This window comes from Dipodomys ordii, unplaced genomic scaffold (assembly GCF_000151885.1).
Source record: "Dipodomys ordii isolate 6190 unplaced genomic scaffold, Dord_2.0 Scaffold9, whole genome shotgun sequence".
In the NCBI taxonomy this organism is placed as follows: domain Eukaryota; kingdom Metazoa; phylum Chordata; class Mammalia; order Rodentia; family Heteromyidae; genus Dipodomys; species Dipodomys ordii.
In genome coordinates this window covers 28,918,474-28,942,607 of record NW_012267225.1, presented here as the reverse complement: position 1 = coordinate 28,942,607, position 24,134 = coordinate 28,918,474, and the positions used below count along the sequence as shown (strand labels likewise).

Below are 24,134 nucleotides of genomic sequence, written 5' to 3'. Positions count from 1 at the left end.
ATGATCCATTATATCAATGGAAATAACACAATGAAACACAATGGTAATAACACAATTCATATAGCCTAATAACAATTTTGACTATAAAATGATTAAATCTAGCTAGAATGGAGTGATTCATGCCTATAATCCTAGCTACTCAGGAGGCTGAGAGGATTGTGGTTCAAATCCAGCCATGGCAGGAAAGTCTGTGAGACTCTTATCTCTAGTAAATGATTTTTTTAAAAAAGCTAGAAGTGGAGCTGTGTCTCAAGTGCAAGAGCACTAGCCTTGAGCAAAAAAAAAAAGGGGGGGCTCAGGGACAGTACTCAGGCCTTAAATTCAAGTTCCAGGATGTCACTGATGAATGTGTGCATATGCACTCACTAAACACATGCGCATGCACACACACACAAAATTAGATCTAATCTGGATACTGATGGTAAATATGTTCTAGGACAATAGGAGTCTTTAACCATAATTTAGCAAATACCAAAACATTGTTTTTGATCATATACCATGAACAGAACTTTTTATACCTCATTTCAACTCCAGAAATCCTTTTAGTTATTTGTCATTATTCCTGCTTTACACATAAGGATCTGGAAGATGTCAGATAACTCTTTTAAACACTAATCCACTTCTTTTCAGGAGTTACATTGGTCAAATAATGAGCTTGTAAAAAAAAATCTACTTTCTCATGGTTACCCCTAAAACCAACACACCCTGCTCTGCCCTCTTTCACACAGAACTCAATTATAGAGAATTAAAGGTTCTGCAATTTATTAAGAAATCTGAAAGGAAGGAGTGTTTGTTCCAATTGTATGTGTGGGTCTTTGTGAATGACATGCATACCCACTGAAATTCTAGACTTCTTTTAGGGTCAATGAAAGAATTACTCTCAGAAAAAATGTACACACTGGATCCTTTACTTTAACTTAAAAAGTTCGTGTTTACTAGATACCATCTAGGAATATATTTTAAAGATTGCAGTGTTTTACCCTGGGAAAAAAAGGAGATAACTACTTCTTAGCCTTATCTGTTGGCCTCTGTGTGCACCGCTCCTGAGGATAGAGCATTCAACTGTTCCGCAGCACTGAACCATGAGGGAGATCAACGTGGAAACCAGATTGGCAGGAAGTGTTGGGAGATTACAAGCAGTGAACATTGACAGCACTGGCAGCTACCACAGTGACAGTGACTTGCAGTTGCAGAAAACCAATGCATACTTCAATGAAGATGCTGGTAACAAATACATCCCTTGGGCCATCTTGTTGGACCGAGAGCCTGACACCTTAGACTCCGTGTGACCAGGACCATTTGGCCAGATCTTCAGGCCAGTGAATTTCATATTCGACCACTCGGGGCAGGCTAGAACTGGGCAAAGAGCCACTGCACAAAGGGAGCTAAGCTGGTGGCGTCGGTCCTGGCTTGGAGAGGAGGGAATCAGAAAGGTGTGACTGTCTCCAGGGTTTCCAGCTGGCCCACTCGCTGGGAGGTGGCACCAGGTCAGACATAGGCACCCTGATTCTCAGCAAGATCTGAGAGGAGTACCCAGACCCCACCATGAACGCCTTCAATGTCATGCCCTCGCCCAAGATGTCCGACACGGTAGTGGAGCCCTTCAACACCATGCTCTGTCCACCAGTTGTTGGAAAACACTCATGAAACTTGCTGTATCGACAACAAGGCCCTGTACAACATCTATTTCCTCGCCCGGAAGCTGCCCACATCCACCAATGAAGACCTCTACCATCTGGTGTCGGCCACCATGAGCGGGGCCACTACCTGCCTGTGCTTCCTAGGCCAGCTGAATGCAGACCAGATGGCTGAGCGTGGTGCCCTTCCCCGGCCTGCACTTCATGCCAGGCTCTGCCCCCCTGCCCAGCCAGGCCAGCCAGCAGCATTGGGCCCTCACGGTGCCTGAGCTAACCCAGCAGAAGTCTGATGCCCAGGACATGATGGTCGCCCCTGACCCCCACCACAGCCTCTACCTGACCATGGCTGCCATCTTCCAAGACCGCAGGTCCATGGAGGAGGTGGATGAGCTGACATTCAACATGCAGAACAAGAACAACAGACACTTCGCAGAATGGCTCCCCAACATGAAGATGTGTGTGACATTACCCCCCCTTCCCCGAGGCCTCAAGACATTGGCCACATTCATTGGCAACAACCCGGCCATCCGGGAGCCCTTTAAGCGCATCTAGAGCAGTTCACTACCATGTTTGGTTCCAAGGCCTTCCTGCACTGGTACACCGGAGAGGGTATAGACAAGATGAAGTTTACCTAGGGTGAGAGCAACATGAATAACCTGGAATGAAAGAACCAGTTGTGCCAGGAGGCCACTGCTGATGATCAGGGGGCAGTTTGAAGAAGAGGACTTGGTTGAGGAAGAGGTTTAAGACTTAATTGCTGGCAGTGCAACTGGCTGCTGGAACCTATCTACCACTTCTCAAAAGAACCGTGCTTTTGTGAGCTCCTGTTGTCCTGCAGTGGGGTCCTTGCTGTGTATCACCATGCTCAGCTTGCCTGTCAGGACTTTATGGTAGTGAATGCCATAATGTGGATTTCTTTTAGAGGTGACAGTTTTTAAATCCTATTTATACAAATAAAGAAACACACATCTTATACCCTGAAAAAGAAATCTCTGAAAGAGATCCACATCTGAGTCAGTATCAATATCAGCAAACTGTATCCACGTGAAACTTAATTAAGACACAGAAAAACAACCAGAAAGTCTGAACAGCAGCTCATCAGTAGTTCATTGACTTTGCTACTCCATAAAGGTTCATTCATCACTCACAACACATTGATTACTACTTAGCACTTGTGTTTAGCAGGCTTGTTTTTATTGTTCTCAAAGCCCACTTCATAGACATAGCATAAAGTCACCAGGGAGAAAAAAAGTTATTCCTTTCAGACACACTGATATGCATAAAATAATGAAGTTGAGAGGAAGTGAATAGAAAACTGCCAGGGAATATAAAATATTAATAAACAATATTTCTCTAGGAAAAATATAATAGATGTCTTTGAACTTGAAATTTTCAGATAAAAGTATCATGAGCCCAAGATTTGGTGTTGTGTTGTAGGGCTTGAACTCAGGGCCTGGGCACTGTCCCTGAGCCTCTTTGTGCCAAGACAGGAGCTGCCCCTTGAGCCACAATAGTACTTCCAGTTTTTTTGTTTTTTGTTTTGGAGGGGGGTCCGGTCATGTGGCCTGAACTCTGGGCCTGGGTGCTGTCCCTTAGCTCTTCAGCTCAAGGTTAGCGCTCTACCACTTGAGCCATAGCACCACTTCTGGCTTTTTTCTTTTTTGCTTATGTAGTGCTAGGAATCAAACCTAGGGCCTCATGCATGCAAGGCAAGCACTCTACCATTGAGCCACCTTCCCAGCCCACTACTTCCAGTTTTTGAGTGGTTAATAAGAAAGAAGAGTCTCACAGGGACTTTTCTCTCTCAGGCTGGCTTAGAACTGTGATCCTCAAATCTCAGCTTTTTGAGTAGCTAGGATTACAGGTGTGAACCACCAGCACCTGGCCAGCCCCAGAATTTTTAACCAGTGCTTACTGCTTCAGCTTAGCTTTACACACTGGCTCTCCACCAGCAAAGACATGTTAACACAACAACAATTAAGTTGTTCAAGACTCACTATAAAAGTGATTTGAATAGTCTTGCAGTAGTGCAGATGACAAATATATGACAGCAGATGACAAATATGTTTTAATTAAATGCTGAAGCACACGGTCTTAAACCGAAGCTCTACATAGCCCAAACATTAAAAACTCCACAGGCAAGGTCAGCAATGTGGTTCCTTTGCCACTTTTCTTGTTTGCTAAAAGCACAATAGCTTCCCTTGTCTGTTATTGTATACAACAAGCATGCAATATTGTTTTAACAACTATGTGGTATGGGATACATCCATGTGTTGAGCATATAGGTGCTTAGCTAATTAAAAAAAAAACTTTTGTAGCGAGGAACTACTATCAGTGATAAATGGATTTCATTTAGCCAAATTATCTCTGTTAGTTACATAAAAGATTGGGCACCATTACTGTGTACTGGTATGCAGAGAGTTACATAGAGGTACAAAATGCACATCAAGGGCCAATTACACATGAAGAAATACTGATAATTACGAGGGCTGGTTAATACGTTGTATTATTAAGGCTGACAGCAAAATCCTGTTTTCTGTGTTGTTTATTCTATTGATACCAGATGCTTAATGCGTAGTAAAATATGACAGTGCAGTACAAGTTAATATTGTTCTGCAAAATAAAGAAAACTACTGTGTGGAACATGAAATATGGAATCTAGAAGCCAGATGTTGGAATCCCTGTTAAGCAACAAGGTGGCTAGAATTCTGAAAACTTAGTAAACATCAATCATTTATCTTATTTCTACTCCACATTCAGCGGAGTGTTTTGTGGCCTGTGGTTGCCGTACATTGTAGCCTGAAGAAGATTATTCCTTTTTCTCATTTAAACAATCCTATAAAAATATGCCTTCTGTAAATGATGAGACTGCTATGTAGATTCTCCTGGATAGACCATATCCAGATATTCATTGAAACCATCGTACCTGTGAAGACATTTTCTTAAGGTCAAAGGTCCCTGATCAGCAAGCTGTGTGATAAAAATTTTCTCTTAACCCTTCAAAAATAATTTCTACAGAGCGGCATCATCTGGGGTTAGTAAGAATCACAGGCCTAACAAATGTGGCTTGGTTTGGTTAAAATGCTAGTTGTAAAATATACTTTACAATGCAAGGGAGGAAAATTCATAAAGGCCAATTATGCTTGATATACGATAGATGATTATAAGAGCTGATTAATATTTCTGAATTATTAGTTCTGACATTGCCATCATTTTTTTTCTTGTCTCTTCTGTTGACACCAGATGTTTAACGCAAGGGAAAAAATGTGACTATAACATTATCTGCTATATGTGTGGCCACAAAATATGTTTGGTGTTATCTGTATGTTGGCATGAAGATATATTCATAATATGTAAGACAAAAACAGATGGCTTAAGAATTTTCATTCATTGTTAGTGGTGAATTTCTATGGTGACCCACTGTAGAAAAATAAGGGCAAAAAGAAATTTTATATGACAAAGAGGATTGCATTTCATCTCTTGGATAATAGAATGTGTCACTTTTATAAATTGGTATTATTAGTTGCAGAGGTGATGAGATATTATGTATTAGATGCTGCCCATATAAACTCAAATTTCAGTTGGTATCAGCCCTAGACAGTGAAGTTTCTTAATGAGAGTTGCAAACATCAATTTAGCTTTTACAATACAGAGCGTACTATACATATGAACTTAATCTTCCTAATAATCCCCTGTGAGATGGGAACTATCATTATATCTTCCTCTTAAAGATCTTCATTTCACTTGGGGCCTGGACAGGTGGAACAACCTGACCTTGATCACACAGGTATTAAATAACTGAAATTTGCACTCTGTAGATCCCTTTTCTGAAGCTATGCTTTAAATACACCACCATCACTACTGCCTCAGATTTTCCTCACCCTAATTCTTTGCTTCCCTTAAATTTCAGCTGGACTATTATTTACAACAAGCCATGGCTTTAACTTATGACAAGAGATCTTTTTTGCAGATAGAAAATAGAAATGAAAAAGATGCCAACACAGGCCTATAATCATAGTTACTCAGAAGGTTGAGATCCGAAAAGTGTCAGTTCAAAGACAGCCTGGGCAGGAAAGTCTGTAAGACTCATATCTCCAACTAATTACCAAGAAAGCCAAAATTAGAACTGTGGCTCAAATGGTAGAGTGCCAACCTTGAGCGAAAAAGCTAAGGGATGGCAATCAGGTCCTATGTTCAAGCCCAGTACTGGAACACACACACACACACACACACACACACACACACACACACACACACACAATCACAAGCAGACATTTTAGTATTGCTTAATTCTTTAACCATAGTTTATGCCTTAATGGCATGAATTAAATCTTTCAGTTAAAGCAGAATCTCTTATTTATCCAACCATTCAAATCTACTATTGTTTAATAGATAACTTACTCAAAAAAATGATAATTTTTCAATTTTGATAGGATTCCAGCAAGTATGGAAACAGAAATTGCTGAGAATAGGTTTCTTTTTTTTTCTAATTGTGAAAATACAGTATAGAGGGGTTACAATTACATGGCCAAGATAATGAGCACATTTCTTTTCAAGCATTGTTGCCTCCTCTTTTGTTTCCCCTTCCCATCCCTTCCCATCTCTCCCCCCTTCTCCGTGCCGCCACCCCACCCCGTCCCTGCCAAAGTTGTAAAGTTTGTTTTTCAACATGACATAATGACTTGTACATCTCATTAACCTCCCATCTAAGAAAAGCCCAGGACCAGATGGTTTTACAGTGGAATACTACAAGGCCTTCAAAGCAGAGCTCACACCAATACTCCTCCAACTCTTCAATGAACTTGAAAGAGAATAGGTTTCTAACAGGAGACTGGCCATGGGAGTCAGTCCTGTGCAATGATAATGACTGAATGATGACACTGATTGTATCAGCATCAGTTTTTCACACAATAAAATGAAAATAAAATGCCAAAGAACTTGACTCTGTGTATATGGAGTTGATTTATTCCTTTGGAGCCATTTAATGTTTTGTTTTCAAATACTAGAAACTTATTTTTTGACAGAAGAGTATGCTTTTATCTTAAAACATTTTAATGTATTTTTGAAATTATCTTCAAGTAGTTTTACAAAGGGTTTTAATTCAACATATCAGTTTATGAGTCCAATGCAGTTGATCAATGTCACCCTTCCCATCATTCTCCCTATTCTCTCCCAACCCTACCTAGGAAAGGAAATACTTGCTTGGTATTTATATACTAATTTTTATTTTAAAAAAACAAACCTAGTTTGTAGTATCACAGCAGTTGTTGTGATAATTCTTTTTTTTCGGGGGGGGGTCCGGTCGTGGGGCCTGAACTCTGGGCCTGGGCACTGTCCCTCAGCTCTTTAGCTCAAGGATAGTGCTTTACCACTTGAGCCACAGCACTACTTCCGGCTTTTTTCTTTTTGCTTATGTGGTGCTGAGGAATCGAACCCAGGGCCTCATGCATGCGAGGCAAGTGCTCTACCACTGAGCCACCTTCCCAGCCCCAGTGATAATTCTTTTGTTTATCTTTCCTAAGAGAAACTCCTTGAGGTAAGGGCCAAGGGACTAGTAACTTACTAAAAGTGGAAGTGAATGTGCCATCAGGAATAATTAGAAGTTTTTCTTCAGAGTGAAACTGCTCGCCCAGCCACTTTCAAAACTCAGATGATGTATGCAAAGGATTGTTTATGCTAAACACAGGCCTGAGTTTCAGGCTGCAATTCATATGTTGCAGGCAGATATTACATCAGCCAAAACAACTGAAGATGCTAGGAAATGGTTGTCCTCCAAACACTTTGTGAATATTGTGAAGCTGGTTTTGGATTCTTACAAGCCAGAGCATTGAGATGTTTCACTCTATCATAAGAAATCTGAGTGTATTATTAACATTCAGATTTATTTTCCTACACTAATGCTTTTAGATTTATGTTTTAGGGAACTGAGAGAGAAGGGACAAGAAGAGTAAAGTACTATTAAACTCCTTAGAAGATAAAGAATAGACTAGGGATCTTCAAAGGAAATGACCTCTCTGAGAACATCTTATTTCCAATATATCTAATGACATGATACATTGGGCAGCCCAGTGTATTTAAGGGAATGGTATTTTGGAACTTGATAGAGCACCTATAGTCAATCCTGGTTGAACATTATAGTCACTGTCAGAGATTCAAAAATATAAATAGATAAGTAAAACCAGGAGCTGGTGGCTCATGCCTGTAATTCTAGCAGTTGGGAAAGAAAAAGCATAGAAGATGAAACACTTACCTCTAATTAACCACCACAGAGCTGGAAGTAGAAGTATAGATCAACTGGTAGAGTATCAGCCCTGACCAAAAAGAGTCAGGGATAGCACCCAGGTTCTGAGTTCAAGCACCAGCATCTTTAAAAAGAGAGAGAAACAAAAGTAACAAAGAAAAATCTTTCTGAGTCTTCAAACCATTAAATCAGATTTCCTAGAACTTAGCCCTAGACTCTGAGGTTCTTCTGTTATACAACAAACATGGAGTGGTTTGAGAACCACAGAATGAAAGATTGTTCTGTCTGTATGTGTTTCAGTAGAGCATTATCAATTAGGCTTTCCATAATCCTGTTACAACAGTTTGAGTTTTAATGATTCTTTATGTAATCTAGAAAAGTAAAGAATCTATCCAGACTGAGCAAGAAGGAAATTCAGACATAACTCAGTTTGATGAAATGTTGTATGGACAGATTGAATATTATTTTAATTACATTGTTAGATAAAGAAAGGAAGTGTATTGTAGGGCATGTTTGTGCATTTGGTTCTTTCAGAAAGATAGTTCCTGATAATGCAAAGTATTATCTTGTAAACATTTAGTGAGTTAGGACAAGAGTGTGACTGGAACTTTGTATAAATGAAAAATGGATATCTTTTGGGAAGAGGAGATAATGAGTAGGCATATAAGGAGAAGTTTGAAAGGATAAGATGTAGTCAGTACCTTGGAGGTAAAGTAGTCCCAATAGTATGTTTAAAAATGGCCTCAAAGGAGTTAAATGAAAGGGCAAGTTATTTAGAAAAATGTCTCACAAATCAAATCCTTTAGAAGTCATTCTAAAATGTATGAAAGTTGATTATTTCTTCTTTTAGTCTGTCAGGAAAACCACCTAAGATTCTTTACACAGTTTTGTTTGGTGTGCCAATGTCTCTCAGGAATTTCTCAGGAACATATCTGAGCAATCTGAAGGAATGGAGTAATGTTACCTTTCTGAACAAAGAGCAGGTTTGCTTCCCACTTAGTACTGGAAAATAAATTGCTTTTCTGAACTCAGTGATCCTCAGCTGCAACACATGGCCACCAACAGGCAAACTACATATTTGATTCACCCTTGATACTCTCAATGGAGAATTCAAGTATTTCAGTACTTGAGAACACAAATTAACACATTGGCATCTTGATTTACATATCTATCTCTCATAGCTTTATTCAGTGTGAATCTATTCTAGACCATCTTATATTTCCTGATCTGCATAAAACCACATTTCTCCATACAGAGCAGAATCCAGAGACAGCCACAGACAAACTGCTACTTAGTGACATATCATCTCAATATCCAATTGCTCTTTTTCAACATTATATTTTCCTTTCTTCAGCCTAAGGTTTTACGAGATTCAGCATTCAAATGTTATTTTATTTATAATGAATAGTACTTTAGAATGAGGTGGTGATTTGGCTGAGATCCACAAGACTATAGATTGATACCAGCATGGACAGAAAAGTTTGCTAGACTCCATCTCAAAAATAACTGAGATATGGAACCAACCCAGATGCCCCCCCCCATAAATGAATGGATCAAGAAAATATGGTATATTTACAAAATGGAATTTTATTTATTTATTTATTTTGTCGGTTGTAGGCTTAAAGTCTGGGCCTGGGCACTGTCCCTCAGCTCTTCAGCTCAAGGCTAGCACTCTACCTTCATTTTTGTTACTTAAAACCAGATCTACATGCATCCATACCCCAAATTAACTTCCAAGAGTTTCTATCTGCAAACCCAGAGCCAGCATATGCCATATTTATTTTATTTATGCACTTTATACAAATATATAACTTATACAGAATAAAGATAGCATACATAAAATGTATGTGTACATTTGAGACATATGCAGTCACAATATTTTTTAATTTAAAATAAATCACTAAGATACCAAATTAAAGCTTATTACAAATTCAGATTTATTATTGCTATTTATGAGAAAGAACTTGCTATTCGTTCACCAAAGTAGATGATCAGAGACAAATATTCTGTAAAATCTGTCTGATTTATACTCTGCTAATTTAAGGAGAAAAGGCAGCTGTTTTATAGTGTAGTAAGACTATATCAGACATTATTGTGAATATCACAAGCACTCTAATATGTCATGACCTTGAAGAACCAAGCCTGGTTCTTTAGAAAACTCTTTGAATGGTCCCCTGGGTGAGACACTTTCTAGTAGGTTGATAAACAGTAAGAAGGTTTGTTAGCATAAAACATCAGGTCATAAAAGATTCATATCCATTGGCAACTTAGAGTTATGTTCATCTTAAAAACAGAAGGTTTAAGTTACTGTAATGTGAAGGTACACTAACACAGATTTCATCAGAACTAAATGGAAAAATCACATGGAACCTTAGTATGTCTATTAAAGGCCTACAGACTTCATTCCTTACTGACGGTGCTTTGCTAGGCATCTTATGTAAACATTGTTTTTAGTACTATGACCTCATGTTCTTCACTCAGCTTTCTTGCTCACAGTTGTCATTCTACCACTTGAGCCACTCCTCCAGTTTAACATTTTGCTGTTTAATAGATGAAGTCTTTCAAATTAGTCTGTCAGACTGGCTTTGAACCTTGTTCCTCCAGGTCTCACCTTCCTGCATAGCTAAGATAACAAAAGTGGTTCTATAGCACCAAGCTTTATGTAAACTTAGAGAAATGCTATAAGTCGCTTAATTTTATTTCTCATCTCTGAATAAAACTCATCATTTCCTGCACATTTCCATAGATATAACTGTTTGGAACTGTGTTAGGAAGATTTCTGCCTCCATATGGCTGAGATTAAAAAGGTACACAACTACACATCTGTCTGATGCAGCTCATTTTTTAATGAGGCCTCAAAATTCTAAACCAAGTTCCATTTGCTTGTTTCCTCTGTGGCATCACCTCTGAGCTGGGTAAAGAGGTCATTTTTCCTACTTTTCTATTTTTTAATGTTCTTACATTAATCTACCCAATCTAATACATACCTCATGCCCTGATATGCAAATATGTCACATCCACATTTATTTCCTTTACCCAAAGTAATAACTTTTTATAAAAAATAAACAAACCTTCCAAATCAACAACTGACTTTTCAGTTATTGAATTAAAATTTTTTTGAAGATGCTCAGAAGACAAATATAAACAATATCAAGGTTCCTCAGAGAGGTCTTATGTAATATTATGCATATTAATATTTCACTTTATCTAGGGATGAACAAATGTATGCAACACTGCTCTGATGCTCTGATACCCAGAGCAGTTCAAAAGTATACACTGCACAAAGGCAAACAAACTGAACATTTGGTCAAATCTACCTAACATGACTGGGATTCGAAAATCACTTTGAAAAAGGATTCAATTTCCTTGTTCAGAAAAGTCTTTCACTGTATTTGATGTCTGTATAATTTGTGGAGGGGAAGGGGAAAAACAAGTCGTTTAAATAGGGATACAGTTGGACCCATTGCAACAATGAGACATACAAGTTGTTATGTCAAAAAGGAACTTTACAACTTTGGGGGGGGAGGATTAGGTAGGGGGCGGAGGAGGATGGGATGTGAAGGGTAAACAAAGTAGGAGGCTACAATGCTTGATAAGAAATGTACTCATTATCTTGCCCATGTAATTGTAACCCCTCTGTACAGTATTTTCACAATAAAAAATAAAAATTTAAATATAAAAAAAGAAAAGTCTTTACCAAGTATTTAGAGCTTTATGGAAATCTGGGAAAACCAAAAAGAATGTTGCTTCTCTTGAACAAATCACACAAAGCCATTTGCAGAGATCCACTGCACAATATAAACAAACAGTCTTTATATCATCCTCTGTTCTGCCATACTTGGCAGGGATCTGCATTCCAGTTAACAGGAGTCACCCTCGATGAAAAAAAAAAATGATCTTTCTTTCCTCAGTGACCACTTCTGGAGGAACAATGTAAGTTAAACTTTCTTTTTTGATTGTCATTCCCTAGAATACTGGAATGGACTTGGAGGAGATTCTGCTATGTGATGTCATTAAAATACCTTACCTTTTTCATCTTTATTGTATGTTTTTTATTATAAAAATGCTGTACAGAGGGGTTACAGTTACATGAGCAAGGTAATGAGTACATTTCCTATTGAGCATTTTTGCCTCCTCCTTTGTTTTCACCCTACCATCCCTTCCCTCCCACCTCCACAACTACCCCCTGCCCTTGCCAAAGTTGTAAAGTTCGTTTTCAACATGGTGTTTTGTATATCTCATTGTTATAATGGGTCAACCTGTATCCTTATTTAAGCATTTTGTTTTTTTCCTTCCCCTCCTCGAATTAGAGTAGTGTATATACAAGATGCGGGGTGCCTACATGAAAATAGGGGTTATACTGTGGGGGAGGACAAACAAAGCAACAACAAAATCACATGGTATATTAAAAATATGTTAGAAACAATAGCAAGAAAGAAAAAAGATATTTGTGTCCCTATCTTTGGGTTCATTTCACTTATCATCTTATCTGGTCATATGTACATAGCTTTTGGCCTTTTCTGCTTTTTCATCTTATGGAGAAGTTACTATCATCTGTTTTACTTCACTTTTTTAGGTTTGCTAGGATGCTTCCCTCCAATCACCTGAGATTGCTCCTTGTTTTTCTTTGTCAGTAATGGGGCTTGAACTCTGGGCCTGAGTGCTGTCTCTGAGCTCTTCAGCTCAAGACTAGCACTCTACCTCTTGAGCCACAGTGCCACTTCCAGTTTTCTGGTTGTTAATTGGAAATAAGAGTCTCAGGACTTTCCTACTCAGGCTGGCTTTGAACCATGATCCTCAGATCTCAGCCTCCAGAATAGTTAATATTACAGGCATGAGCCACCAGTGCCCAGCTAGATTTCTCCTTCTTTTTTTAAATTTTAATACTTTTTTATTGTAAAAATACTGTACAGAGGGGTTACAGTTACATGAGCAAAGTAATGAGTACATTTCTTATCAAGCATTGTTGCCTCCTCCTTTGTTTTTCCCTTACCATCCCTTCCCTCACATCTCCACAACTACACTCCACACCCTCCCAGCCTCACCGCAATTGTAAAGTTTGTTTTTCAACACAATGTCTTGTACATCTCATTGTTACAATGGGTTGACCTCTTTCCCTATTTAAGCATTTTTTTTCCCTTCCTCTCCCCAAATAAGAGAAGTGTATACACAAGATGCAGGGCACCGACATCAAATACAGTGACAACAGGGGTTGTATTGTGGGGGAGGAACATGAAAGCAAAAAAAAATCACATGGCATATTATAAATTATATAATTTATATAAATTATAAATACATTAGAAACAATAGCAAGAAAGAAAAACCACTTGTGTCCCTATCTTGGGGTTCATTTTGCTTACCATCATCTTATCTGGTCATATGTACATAGCTTTTGACCTTTTCTGCTTGTCCCAGACATATACTAGTTATTGAAAATAAGGGAAACCATGAGACCTATATTTCTTTGGGCCTGGTTTACTTCACTTAATATTATTTTTTCCAAGTCTTTCCAATGTATTAGTATGCTAAAGCCATTAAATTATTTTTTTCATAAATAAAAGGCGAGGGCATTAAAGCTTGACTATCAATTGTTCTTCTGTATTCACATATAGATAGGTAAAATTTGGGACAGGGAAAGAAGGTTTTAGTGCTTTCTTTGTGGCAGATGTAGAGACACATCATCTTGACTTCCTGGCAGTAGACCCGCTGCTGAGATTCAAGAGTGAGGGCAGAGATGGGTTCTCATTCTTAGTTCTTCAAGTCAGGTTCAGAGAAGTCCTCACCCAAGGCACAGCCTTCCCAGGCAACTCATACCTACTGTCAGCATGAAAGGGAGTAAAGAGACCTGCCAATTTGCCCCAGTAATTTGCCCCATCCAGGGACACTAAGTTAATTAGAATTCTCAAGGGACTGGCCAAGACTTTGTTGATCTTAGATTGCAGCTGACCTCTGATCCAATCTGTTTTTTCTCATTTCTTAATATTTCTTAATTCTTACAAAATATCCTGCACACCAAACTGTCTTTGAATTGCTGTGTGAAAAGCCAACTTGTGATTTTTAGCTTTTTGTATGAGAAGACATTATGATTCTAAAATCAAAGAGTGGGAACCAAACATGAGAGCCAAAAGAGCAATTCAGAATGAATGAATTGGGGAAATTCCTCTTCCCAGTCTCATCACTGAATAAGCAATCTGTCCAACACCTCCTGTCCCAGGCACCAGGAAGAAAGCTTTATTGGGACTCCTGTTCCCTTCTGTCTTCTCTACTGTGTGAAGGAGGAGGGATGCACTTGCGCCCTAGACTAATCAGGAAAATCACTAGCCAAGAAAATCACACTTGGAGATTTAAGAAACCTTTGACAAAAAGGTTATTTACAGCTCATTCCCAAGTGACTGGGCTTATATTTTTAGAAGAGGGTGATTTGGAATAGAAAAGAGAATTGAAGTACTGTCACCCAATAGTGAGAAGGACTAGCAAGCAGGGACCTTCAGTTCCAACTCTCATCTTTTGGAGGGGCCACCTCAGCTGCTCCAGCACCTTCTGGAGGTGATACCCTGCTCAGGATGGTCCACATCCAGTGACTGATTCAGGCAAGAATCAAATAGCTCCACATACAGAGCTCTGACAGCCAAGGTTTAGTGATCTTGTGAACTATGGCTTTGTTAACCTTGTGTTACAGTTTGGTTTGCAATAGTCTGGGGGGAAAAAAGACCTGAAAAAATTGAACTACGTTGGACAAGAAATGTACTCCTTAACTTACTTATGTAACTGTAACCTCTCTGTACATCACACTTACAATAAAATAAAACTTTAAAAACTCAAAATAAAAGGGAACTGGAACTTTCCAGAATTAAGTGGCTTGTGTCATGAATGTTTGAACTTCTCATAAGTCAAATGAAAAGAACTTTGTGACCATGTGTGGTCTATCTTAGAAGCCTCCTAACCCATCTAGAACATGGAGATGGAACTACAAGAGGAAAATCTATGCGGAAGCTTATGAGAAAACAGAACATTATCCACTCCAGGTTCCAGGTAGCAGAGAGACCACATCCAATTTTCCCTGCAGAGTCCCACAGAAAAGCATTACTGTCCCCTGAGTGACATTTGTGAGATAATGAAATAATGTAACACAGGAGTTTTGGAAAGATAGCCTGCTCTTCTCCTGCCTCAACAAGTGCGAGTAAATAACTTGGTGAGGAGAGGTTGAGAAGGGAAATGGGGAAGGGTCAGAAGCAGACCTTCCGCTCTATTTGTTTCTCTCAATAGAAGCCAAGTAGGCCCAGGGAAAAAGAAGAGGAAGGAGAACATAAATGACGTATGATCAAACATTTTAACTGGACTGAAATTTGTATGCCTAGAAACAAAAAGAATCATATTGACAGGTGTCAGTGGCTCACACCTGTAATCCTAGCTACTCAAGAGGCTGAGATCTGAGGATAGCAGTTCAAAGCCAGTCTGGGCAGGAAAGTCCATGAGACTCTTATCTCCAATAAACCACTACAAAGTGCTCAAGTGGTAGAGCACTTGCCTTGAGCTGAAGAGCGCAGAGACAGTCCCACAACCGACCAAAAAAAAAATCATGTTAAATGTCATTTAAAAGACTGAGATTCACAGTAGTGCAGCTGAAGACAGTAACTGGTGAAACATATAGGCATTTAACCTTTATACTTTGTTGAGTTTCAGCTCTTCCATAAGCTGTGCCCTGGACTTCACTCACAGTACTTAACCCTCAAAAATTCACATTTTTGGAGTACCCTATTTGCCTTCTACATCCTATTTTCATGTACTTTGAGCCTACCTTTTATCATCAGTCAGATGTTTAACATGTGTCTCGTCTCCAACATCTCGGCCCCAGCATCCCACATTTTAAATCTCCTTAAAGCAAATAGTTTCTGAAGCAAAATTATAATAAAATGCTTCCTATACTTAAAGTTAAAAAAGCATATGTATATTGGTGGATATTGTGAACTGTGAGTAAACATTAACGTATATAACATGTTTCATGTGTATAATATGCATAATAAACTTTAAACATCTATAATGCTATATAATGATGCTGTAAAGGACAAGTGTATACCCTCCAGCCTAGTGTTAGAGGACATACATGAGAAGATACCAGCTATGGCAAGAAGTTCCACTACAGGTTGTCGCTTCCCTGGAGACCCCGGGAGGCCAGCAGCTTGTCTTTGTCCAAGTCTGAAGTGCTCAAGACCAGGGAGGCTGAAGTGTCGCTCTCAGTTTGAAAGCCTGGGTCACTTGATGAAGAAGCCACTGGTAAATCCTGGAGCCTGAAAGCCAGCAAGCTTGAAATTCTGGCTTTTAAACCCAGGAACAAGAAGCTCTCTGGTGGGGAGATCAACCCAGCTTCTCTTTCCAGACCCACTAGACAATTGGATGGTGCTCACCCACAAGGAAGGAAGTCTCTCCCTGCTACTTCAATCAGACATGCCAGTCTGCTCTGAAACACTACTCAAAGGCACACTCCAAATAATGCTATCCTGGGTTTCTACATATTCCTCAATTCAAACAAGGTGAAATGAAACTGGTAAAATAAATTGTTACATAAAATGTATGGGGTATCATTGACTTGATCTCTAGGGTTATACACTAAGAACCAAACCATGTGGAAGTAAGTGACAGCTGGAGGATCTTTACCTATTAACCTGCTAAGATGAAAACAATTGAGTTTATCTCTACTATCTCATTTGTTTTCTGAAGATGCTCTAAGATTATGTTGCTGGTTGTAGAACCTTCACTGGTTCTGGGAGCTTTTGCATTTGTGAACTTTTATTTGTTTCATTCTATTTTTTTCTGTCCTATAAACTCTACTAGCTTCAATTAGTCTAAGGAGTTATCTTGTGAACAGACTATAAAATTAGACTCTGACAGCTTATACGTATATAATATCTAGAGCAGACATTAAGCAAGCTACACAGAAAGATTCCATGGAAAATGCACATAAATTAGAATGGAATTCTAGAAGATAATCAAGTCATAGACAGAAAATCAGGAAAACAAAAAAATAAATAAGTAGACTTAAACCTTAACATCTGACTTAAATGTAAATGGTTTAAATGCATAAATTAAAAGGCAGAGCAGTCCATAAAAAGTAAAAAACAATGATTCAAGTATATGCTGCTTACAAAAATTTCACTTCAAGCTGAGCACTGGTGGCTCAGACCTGTAATCCTCACTACAACAGGAGTTAGAATCTTCTCTGTCAAAAATGTGGTTGCTTGATATTAAGCATTGCCCTTTTAAGGGTTGCTAGTATCTTACAAGAAGTTCTTTTAGTTAAGCCACATCCTGTCATAAGAATTGTTTTTCTAGGGACTGGAGGTATGGCTCAAGTCATAAGACATCAGCTGAGTAAGAATTATTTTTGAGTTCTTGCTTGAACAGATAACTTGCTTTTGCTTGATTGCTTGGGTAAGCTTTTAACCCTTTCCAATCATACACTAATGCAAGAATATAAGTCTAAGTTCTAATCAATCAGAACAAAAGGCAGTAATACATTAGGACTAAAACATAATAAAACCTTAACAGAATGCCCACCCAGTGTCCTTGCTTGAAGGCAGGACACATTAAGAAAATAAGCCTTGGTGAAAGGAAGCCAGGAATTTAGAATCTGTGTATTATTTATTTATTTTTTTATTGTGAAAATACTGCACAGAGGGGTTACAATTATATGGGCAAGATAATGAGTACATTTCTTATCAAGCATTGTAGCCTCTTCCTTTGTTTCCCCTTCCCATCCCTTCCCATCCTTCCCCCGCACCTTCCCCAATCCTCCCCGCCACCCCCCACCAAAGTTGTAAAGTTCATTTTCGACATTACAACTTGTACTTCTCATTGTTGCAACGGGTCCACCTGTATCCTTATTTAAACAACTTGTTTTTCCTCTTCCCCTCCACAAATTATACCAACATCAGATACAGTGAAAGCAGGGGTTATACTGTGGGGGAGGGACATACAAAAATAATCTTATAAATGCGTTAGAAACAATCGCATGAAAGAAAAAAACATTTGAATACATATCTTAGGGTTCATTTCCCTAACATCACCTTATCTGACCTTTTCTGCTTGACTCAGACATATACTAGATATTGCAAATAAGGGAAACCATAGGACCTATGTTTCTTTGGGCTTGGCTTACTTCACTTAATAGAATTTTTTCCAAGCCTTTCCATTTCCTAACAAATGGGGCAATGTCATTCTTTCTGATGGAGGCATAGAATTCCATTGTGTATATATACCACATTTTCATGATCCATTCATCTACTGAGGGGCATCTGGGTTGGTTCCATATCTTAGCTATGGTAAATAATGCTGCAATAAACATAGTTGTGCTGGTAGCTTTAGTGTGGTCTTGTTTGTAAACATTTGGGTAAGTGCCCAAAAGTGGGATTGCTGGGTCATAGGGGAGCTCTATGTGGAGTCTTTTGAGGAACCTCCATACTACTTTCCAAAGTGGTTGAACAATTTTACACTCCCACCAACAATGCAGTAAGGTTCTCTTCTGTCCACATCCCCTCCAGCATCTGTTGTTATTAGAGTTCTTGATTTTTGCCATTCTAACTGGGGTGAGGTGGTATCTTAATGTTGTTTTGATTTGCATGGGTAGGGAGGTTGAGCAAGAAACAGTGTATTTAAAACCGCACAAGCAGTATCTTCTTTGTTTTAACCCTTGGACTCCTTTACACAGTGTAGTATTTGTCCAAGGAAAAAGAAAGGAGCAAGAGCAGCTTTCTCCATCTGACCTTGACTGTTGGCCCAAACAATTAGTGTGCTCTAAAATGTGAGAAATTATATTTTAAAAAAAGACATATATCACCGGGTGCTGGAGAGTCGTGCCTGTAATCATAGCTACTGGAGAGGCTAAGATAGGAAGATCATGGTGCAAAGCCAGCAGGAACAGTAAAGTCCATGACACTCTTCTCTCCCACTAATTACAGAAAAAACCAGAAGTGTCATTGTGGCTTAAGTGATAGGAGTGCATTAAGCAAAAGGAACTCAGGGTTGGCACTCAGGTCCAGAATTTTAGCACCATGACTGAAAATAATAATAATAAAAGGACCTCTTCATGTTGAAAGTGGTCCTAATGGCGGGGGCCCTGGCAATCCCTATGCCTACCATTGCTGTTATAATCACAGTCCTCTTGGTGCAGATCAGATGGGGCATCGTAATGTTAAGACCTTTTGGCACTAGCTTGGTTCAGGTTGCTGGCAATAAACTCCTTTGTCAAAACTGATTTTAATCTTCCCTAATTCATGTTGCCATAACAGAATAACATTTAAACATATTTCACTTTAACTTGTGGGTATTACTAGATTATCTACATGAATTATTTTTTCCTCTACTATCAAGTTGCTAAAATGTAGTTCGTTATTTCTCGAGCACTTAAGCCAGTAACTGAACTATAAATGTATGCCTATGAAATTCAGTGAAGATGAAGATTTTCAAGAATTTAGTTGCCCTTAACAGACATGGAAAGAAATATGTTAAGTGAAGTCAAGACTAGAGATTAAAATTTTGCATCTTTTATTATATATGGAAGCTAGGACTGGTTTATAAATATTTGAGTAAATAACCTGGGTGGTATGCAAGTATACATAAATGTATTAATTGAAATATATGGTAGATTTAGGGGAGAACTCAAACAGTGTAATTCCTCAGAAAGAAAAAAAACAATCATAGTTTAACAAAACAAACACCAGGAAATGGGTACTTGAAAAGGGTAGGGTCAGGTCAAGGAGAATGGATAGATAAATGAAGTGAACAGGGAAGAATTCAGTAACAAATTCAATGCATACCCTACAAAATTAAGAAAAGTAAAAGGAAAGATGAGTTGGGAGGGATGGGTAAAAATGATGAAAGTGGCAACATTGATCAAAATTCATTACATTTATAAACTTCTTTGTTGAATGGCAATTCCTTTGTACAATTACTTAAAGATGAAAAAAATAAAGAGAAAGTCCATTTCTATATTTTCAACTTCTACTTTTTGTTAAAATTGATTTGCCTGATATTAGGCCTATGGTAAATTCAATCTGCTTTTCCTTCCTATTTCTTCTAACAAGCAAACTGACACCATTTACAAATGATATTCTGTTTCTCCCATCCTGACTATTATCCAGGTGTATGAAGCCTTCTTTAATCAAGTCACCATAATCCTTTAAAAGGGTTTTTGTCTTTCCTTCCTCATTCTTTTGTTTCTGTTCTAAACAAAGTAGGAAACAATAGAATGCTTGACTGAAAAATTTTGAAATGAAATAATTGTTGAATTGGGTGAAGAGTCCCCAAAACTCATCTGAGTCATGGATAGTGAAAAAAAAAAAACTCTGGAATAAAGGGAAAAAAAGTGTATTAGTATTGTATACCTGGATTATTTTACTCTGTGAGAAATTTAGGAAAAAGCTTTGCTATGGTTTGAATGTGTCCCTAAAGTTCATATGGGGGTTAAATTACCATGTAAACCCCCAGTGAATCTAATGTAACACTGTTGAGAACTGAGCTCTTCAGAAGATAATTAGGCCAGGAGAATTCTTTCTTCATGCTTGAATCATTGCCATTATTATGGAAGAAGCATGTTCCTGTAAAAGACTAAGTTCAGTCCACTTTTTTGTCTCCCCTACATTCTTTGTTATTCCAACTTCTGTAATGGAATAACACAACAAGAAGACTTGCCAGATCCGAGTCCCCTCACTTTAGCCTCAAGAATTATAAGAACAGAAAATTTTCTATTCTTTACAAACTACCGTCTCAGGTATTCTGTTACAAACAGCAAAAAACAGAACGAGACAAGCTCTATGTCCTCACTCTCTGCCTATTTCAGAAATGTACTATGTGATTTTTTGGGGGGTATAACCCAACAGGGTATAACCCCTGTTGTCACTGTATTTGACCTTGGTTCCCTGCATCTTGTTTATACATTTTTCTAATTTGAGGAGGGGAAGGGCAATAACAAAATACAAAATGCTGAAAGGATACAGGTTGACCCATTGTAACAATGAGATGTACAAGACACTATGTTGAAAACGAACTTTACAACTTGGGGTGGGGGAGGGAGGAGTTGGGGAGGTTGGGAGGGAAGGGATGGTAGGGGAAAAACAAAGGAGCGGGTAATGATAGGAAATGTACTTATTACTTTACTAGTGTAACTGTAACCCTACTGTACAGTATCTTTACAATAAAAAATTTTTAGAAAAAAAGATTTGCAAAAGGGCATGTATTTCTTTTTTTCTTTTTTTCTTTTTTTATTGTGAAAATACCATACAGAGGGGTTACAATTACATGGACAAGGTAATGAGTACATTTCTTTTTGGGGGGGGTTTAATTTTATTTTATTTTATTTGTGAACATACTGTACAGAGGGGTTACAATTGCATGGGCAGGATAATGCGTACATTTCTTACCAAGCATTGCAGCCTCCTCCTTTGTTTACCCTTCACATCACTTCCCAGCCTCCCCCCTCCCCCCCAATCCCAATCCTTCTCCTTCCCCCCCTCCCCCCCCCCCCGCACCGACATTGTAAAGCTCGTTTTGGACATGACAACTTGTACTTCTCATTGTTGCAACAGGTCCACCTGTATCCTTAAACAACTGGTTTTTCCCCATCTCCTCCACAAGTTATACTGACATCAAATATAGTGAAAGCAGGGGTTATACTGTGGGGGAGGGACATACAAAGCAACAAAGAGATAATCTTATAAATGTGTTAGAAACACATGCATGAAAGAAAAAAAACATTTAAATACATATCTAAGGGTTCATTTTCCTGACATCACATTATCTGACCTTTTCTGCTTGATGAGTATATTTCTTATCAAGCATTGTTGCCTCTTAATATCTCTTCCTTTCTCCCTCATTTTTTCTCTGAATAAGTTAGAGCAAACACCAGTAGGTAGAGCAGAACAAATTAACCCAAAGAGAGGAAATAAGAGAGCAAGCCCCTCCCCCAAAGAGTGGGATCTTAAGCAGGATGAAGGGAATGGGACAATGGAGTTGGGAAAGACGTGAAGTTGGTTACACAGAAGTGGGATTAATCAAGTAAACTGAATGTATTGCTAATGAAGGAATCCACGTTTCTCATTTTCAAAGATCAAAGATACACAAAAGTACAAATGCATATAGATATGCACATATTAAAATATTCATGTCTAACTAATCTTAGATATTTTAGGTTTACTAATCAGATTCAATAATATATTTAAGTTTCTTTGTTCATTAATGTGCCAATGTTAATTGTAATGATACCTTAATGCAGATAAAATAATAATAGGTCTTATGGTCACAGAGAATATAAAAGCTAATTTCAGTTTATATATATATATATATTTTTACTGCAGAAAGATATAAAATGTTATCAATAAAAGACCTTCAAGCATAAAAATAAATTATGTCACGATAAAATTTTGTGTAAGAAATGGAATGGAAATAGGAGTTCAAGGAGAAAATGGAACATTGTGAAATTTCTGGTTGTTAAAAAAGAGCTTATTCATGTGTTTTAAAATTGATGATGAAGGGCATAAAATTGCTTTAGCATTTAGATCACACTAGATAGATACATTGAAAATAGTATTACAATTTTGTCACCAATGTTGATCATTAAAATATGCTAAATACCACCTCTTTTGAAACTTTTTAATTTATGATAAAAATTCTGTTGTTAACTTTAAAATGGACAGAAGAGATTACAAAATATAGAAGAGGATATTAAAGGAGCCTTCTGATATATTGATATATATCTACTTATACACATAGAAAAATGGAAATTCACAAAATTAGTTGTTTGTATAACATCAGTAGGTAATAAAACTGAGAGGCTCTGATTGACTCTAATCATCAAAATCTCTCTCTGTACCTATCCTCAGTTTTTCCTTATCATACTCCACTTTCTGTCCAGCTAATCGGTCCATATGTTGGCTAGCTGACTCAGAGTAACTCCAAAGCAAACCATTAGTGGGCTTAGCTACAGACTTCATGTCTCAAGGCTTCCTGTATACTCTCCCAACTTGTCTCCTATTCATGTTCTAGTTTGAGTATTAAATGTGCTTGTGTTTCCTGATTTTTCTACAAGCTCCAATATGTCTACATGTTAAGATGGATCAGGTGGCTTGATGTTGCTTTTACAAATCTTGCAAATTTTCCTTCTTCACCTTCACTACCTTAGCTCTCACAGTAAAGTCTGATTAACAAACAAAAGTCTTTTTCTCATAATATGCTTCATGTCTGTTTTCTGGACAACACAATTGTTACTGAAAGTAATCCCAGAGTAACAGAATCTTAGCATTAAGATTCTGCTAGCTGATCATTTTTGGACCCAAATGGCAATTCTTCCAATGGAACTCATCCTGCTGGCAACCCTCAGATTTTGGGTCTGCCAAGCTTTCACAATCATGTGAGCCAATTTCTTAAAATAAGTCCCTCCTTCCCTCTCTCTCCCTCTCCACCCCTTCTCTTTCTTACTTTGACCTAGAGTTGCCTTTTGCTCTTTACCTTGTCATTTCAATCTCATTGTAACTTCAAATGCTTACATGGGTCTTTCTTAGGTGGTCATGGGTAATCATATGTGCAGAATGATTCTTCAGGTATGTTGTAATTCTTGTACAAGTTCACACCAGTCATCCCATAGGTGCTAGTCTTGGAGAAGGACCTGATTCTCTAAGCCTTTAAAAAGTCTGTGCTGAAGTAAAACAGATGATCATTTTCTACTTCTTTTTTGGAAATGACTTACTCTCGTCTCTGGAAGTATCTTTCTATTCTAATAAATTTTACTATCCTTAATAAACTTTGCTTTTACTTTACAATAGAAAGAGATTAGCTGGGCTCGGTGGCTCAGGTCTGTAATCCTAGCTACTCAGAAGGCTAAGATCTGAAGATCATGGTTCAAAGCCATCTTAGGCAGGAAAGCCTATGAAGCTCTTATCTTCAATTCAGCATCCAAAAAGCCAGAAGTGGATCTGTGGCTCAAGTGGTAGAGCAATAACCTTGAGCACAAAAGCTCAGGGACAGCACCCAGGCCCTACCCCTCAGAGTTCTCATGAGATTTAAGTTAAAGAATATGCATTTAGGGCTGGGAAGTTGGCTCAGTGGTAGAGCGCTTGCCTTGCATGCCTGAGGCCCTGGGTTCTATTCCTCAATACCACATAAGAAAAAAGAAAAAAGCCGGAAGTGGCACTGTGGCTCAAGTGGTAGAGTGCTAGCCTTGAGCTGAAGAGCTGAGGGACAGCACCCAGGCCCAGAGTACAGGCCCC

At 38.3% G+C, this 24,134-nt stretch overlaps 1 pseudogene; it reads left to right on the top strand.

Annotated features, from left to right (window-relative positions):
• LOC105980439 lies at positions 1-2,384 on the top strand (annotated as a pseudogene).
• The last annotated feature ends 21,750 nt before the right edge of the window (positions 2,385-24,134 follow it).